General features: G+C 30.4%; 1 protein-coding gene across 1 annotated transcript in view; it reads right to left on the minus strand.

Annotated features, from left to right (window-relative positions):
- LOC106687199 (protein snakeskin) overlaps nucleotides 1-4853 on the minus strand; it is a 55045-nt gene that overhangs the window by 18665 nt on the left and 31527 nt on the right. The gene's annotated exons all lie outside the window — the stretch shown is intronic.

Below are 4853 nucleotides of genomic sequence, written 5' to 3' on the forward strand. Positions count from 1 at the left end.
CAAAATAGTAATTATTTAACTATAAATAATGATGTAAGCTTACAAACAATGTTGGATGAATTTCATATCCCTCGGCCTTGAACAAAGTACACATAAATGATATAATATATCTTAATCCTCGATTTTTGAATAATTTAACAATTCATTTTTCATTTTTTTATTCACTTCTTCAATAATTGACTTATAATTTGGTTTGTCAATATTTGGAAGAAGGGGGTCACGGTAGCAGCGTGGTAACGCGCCTGTCTACCAACCCGAAGACTACGATGTCGAGTCCCCGGCCCTACCCGGGATTTTTTGAAGCATGTAAATATGCAATACTCACTCACAACCTCCCCCCCCGGACATTTGTGAGGCACGTAAGCCACAACTTGTTGGTGGCACTCACAAAAATAGGCATTGGAGCGACGAATCCACCCTACGAAAACCTTGTCATGAGACGCGTGATGAATTTCCTACGTTTATTGGGGAGGCATTGGACCTCTATTGTCTGTCGCACCAATAATAATAATAATAATATTTGGAAGGAAGTTAGTTATTTGAAGTTTTCTGATATTGGTAGTTTGGTATGCTCGTGAAAAATAGCTGAAATAGTTAAACTTTATTGTTAAGTATGATAATAAATTTATAAAGTATGATCAATAATTCAAGTTGCTGCAATGGACTGGACCCTCAGCAGGTGTGGAAGGCCAAGGCTCTAAATATAAACAATTCGTACCATTTAGAATGACGAAAATAATAAAATACAACTATATTCTGATTGTACCAGTAATGAAGGACAAATCATATTCATTTGTATAGTTGGAACAAATTATTACGTATGTTTGTTATTCCGAATTTTATTTTCACCATTTTTCGATAGTGAGTCATTATATGTCTGAGGCAATGGACAGTGGTTTGAATATAAAATGATCATCGCTGACAGCTCTGCATTTATGATTCCATTCCGCGATTGTATAAGATAAGAAAGTGATATTAATAAATTAAATGAAGTTATGCGGAGGTATGCCGATGAGGTAATGTTTCAAGTGTGTATTGAGGGTGAGCTGTCCAAGAATACTGATTTGCCTGAATTGGTGTTGCAAATGAGGGAGAACCCAAACGTGACCTGTATAGCTTTCTTCAGGAGTGTTTTGAAATATTGCATTTTATTTATTAATAATGGATTCTTTCTTAAAATAAATTGTTAATAAACAATATATAGTATATAAATTAGTATTACTAATTTTTCTGGGTCTTATCTACTAAAAATGCCTTACATTATACCTATAATGATACCTATACCCCGGTTCTATTTACTGGACACCACTCTAGCTCCTGCAAAAATCGTTACAGGCCTTATGCCACGATGTGAACTACTACGCACATCAGACAAACGTATGTATTATATCTTGCAAATGCTTCAATTGTACAAATTTAATAACCATGTCATATATTAAAATATACTGAAATTTATTATTTGAATCAAAGGTTACAAATAGAGTCTTTTGATCTACTAAAAGCCAACGTCTTCCACGTAGCATCTCTTAAGGGTTTTTAATAGCCCCAAAACATCTCTTATGGTAACTTGATAAACCAAAGTGTAAATATTCTTTTCGGGGATTTCTCTTCCTTATGAGGTAGTGAGTAATAATATTCATAATGGATCAATACATCCCAGTGCTATTTTTGTAAATATATATAGGACTTTAATTTCTCTCATGCTTTCTCTGGATCATTTCTCCTTCTTTCCTTTCTTCAGGATCTATAGTGAATACCTGGTTACTCCTTCACGACGGTAAGCGCATACCTCCCTTACGGAGTTGTTATCATCCTGTGAGAATTTACTGCAAATACCCTTACAACCCCAATATTCCTGACAATTCATTGTCTATAAAACCTAATCCATTAAACATGCATTGTCATTTATAGTTTATATTTATAATTATCATTAAAAATGCAGAATGGATAATTGTTTCAAATAAACAAAATTAAAGTTATTTTAGATAAAGATTTTTTAAGTTTTCATTAATTATTATTTAAGCTCTTTTAAACTATTTCAGTGATAATAAGACCTTACTGGCATTAAAGAATATTTAATTTTACAATGATATACCAATTTCGATCAAAAACTTTGCTTCGGTTTTTGAGAAAATTGAAAAAGTGTGAGAAATCGATTTTATAAATTGGCACTTCTGGTCATTTAATTTCATCGAAAAAGTTGCTGTCACATCCCAGGAAGTTAAATATATAATTTTAATTTCGTACGACTTTTCGTTTTTGAGCTTGGTTGAACACATACATTGACACACGCCATTTGGCGAGTCTTGGTTGTTTAGAGTCAGGACGAAAAAACGTTCATCGAAAATTGAAATTACAAAATTTTCAGGATCGTAACGAAAAAATCTTTAGGATATGATTAGAGGATTCCAATAAATGATAATGCCTTAATGTTGAATGGTCAGTAAATATAAATCTCATGAACTCTGGCATTGAAATATGGGACTGGTTAAATTCCTCTCTGGAAAATGGAATATTATTTAAGGAAGGATTATCCATAGAGTTTGAACTCTTATTTTGGATTTTTTTACAATGGAGCTTCTCAGCAAGGAAAATCTTATGACACAGCACAAATATCTTATGGAATGTGAAAGTACTTACTGAAAAGTACTGAAAATACTAATATGGTTTGTATATTCCAACATCACGATACCTTATATGAAATGTCCTCGAAGATTTCTTATACTTTACTATGTATTGGGATTTGTGAAGGTAATAATTTAGTTTATCTAATTTGAATATAAATAAACCTTTCATTTATCTACCTTTTATCCCTTTTATATCTTTTATCAAGATATTATATTTACAATAAGTATAATATCATCCTCTCGGGATTGCATCAAAAAGTTTTTAAAAATATTTCATGTTCTGTGGAATCTCTGAGAATCAGATTATCATTTTATTTATTTCCACACTTCATATAAATGTTTTAATTGATTTCCAAATTAGAATCCCTTTGGCACTTATCTCCTTGTCATAAATCTGATTCCTAATTTGTAAACAATTACACAGTTTGATTATGGGCGTCCATCAATACGGGCAAAAGGGGAATACATCCATTCTCCTCCCAAGTTTTTATTTTTGTAATTTGTGATAAGATGATCACCAAGTAATATGCCTACGTTTCTTTGTAGGTTCTATGAAAATGTTTATAAACAGCTATTTAGGCTTGAGGGCTTTTAATTTTAGTCCGCTTGAAAAAAAAAAATTATCGTTTCTGAGGAAAGAGTAGATTTTCACATGCGACTTCTGAAACTTGTCGAATCAGAATACAAAGTGCTTTTTAAAAGAAATGCTGAGGGGATTTACGATTTCTCTGAATCCTAAATCACTTGCAGACTGTGACTCAAGGTGAAGGTCAGACTAAATCCCTCGGTATAAAAAAGTTAGACGAACGTGTCTACATTATTTGGAAATGGAACTATCCGAGGGTGAATTAAGAGAAAAACAGTTTCTAAATATCGATGCAGTTTAATTGATCTACCATAGTATGAATGAATTCTCTAATAGTCCAGGAGCCCAAGAGGAAAAAAAAAAGATATTTGACCCCACATTTTCATCACTTTTATGAAAACTATGTACAGTTAAAAGTCAAAATTTATGACTGTCAAATATTGTGGAAAAAATGTTGCTTTTTGAAAAATTGTGTTTCGGGAACTTGTGTATACGTTACGCTTACGTCTACGGAACGTAACCAATCAAAATTTGAGAAAAAAAATTTAATCTACTATCAATGATGTTCTATAACCTTTTTATTGTTGTATGTAGTTTTAAAGATATGAAGCTCAGAATGAAAAAATAATTTTTTTAACGGTTTGAAACAGCCGCCAATTTTTATTTCCCGTAATTATATCACACAGCAATATACAACAGAGTATATAGTTTACATTAAAATAATAAAACATTGGGGTATAATAACTTTTTTTTTCCTGGGCTCTTGTTCTATTATCTTTATTACGAATGTCTGAATGTAATACTACTACACAATATGAAAAAAACTATACTATACACTAAAGAAAAAATATATATAAATTCGAAACTGGACATAGCACATACCCTTCATTGAAGCCGTCCATGTATAAAATTAGTACAAACTTTATGTAGAAAATAAATTAAATCTATTTAAACTGTTTCACCATCTAACCTTTGCTATTTTACAATTTTTTTAAAATTATCTTTTCCTGCATTTAGCATGGAGATACAGCAATTTAGTTGCTAACAGTTTTAATAAAATAAAAGACACCATCACTAATATTTATTAACTTAAATGATTCTATGGAAAGATTTATATTGGTGTTTCACTAGGAAATATAAAACAATCTTCTAAGACAACATAAAAACTACAATATAAAGAATAGACCCTAGCCCCAAGGAACTACATAATAAAAAATAATAACCATGAACGATGTAATATCTTTATCTCGAATATATTTTACGACTTAAAGATATTAGTTAAAGAAAAAAAATAATATAAAAAGAAAAGTTAAGGAAACCTTATTTATAAAAAAAAATAGTAAATACATTATTTGTAAAGGGAGATCTTAAATGTATTCCTCTATAATAAATGACTAAAGTAATATTGTTTTAATTTTTGATCTGAAGTAGGATAAGAGGTTTAAAAAATATTTAAATAGTTCATAAAAAAATATACAAAAAATCATAACTGTAAGATGATATGATGACATGAGATGTAGGGTCCTATTAAATTTCAATTAATCTTTTTTTTTAATATTTATTTATTTCTATTTACAACTGTGCATTATAATACATTTAGTAAATCTGATCTAAGTTAAATTGGAGTGTTACAGGCGTGT

This window comes from Halyomorpha halys, unplaced genomic scaffold, assembly GCF_000696795.3.
Source record: "Halyomorpha halys isolate HHAL.00 unplaced genomic scaffold, Hhal_1.1 Scaffold37.1, whole genome shotgun sequence".
Lineage (NCBI taxonomy): Eukaryota > Metazoa > Arthropoda > Insecta > Hemiptera > Pentatomidae > Halyomorpha > Halyomorpha halys.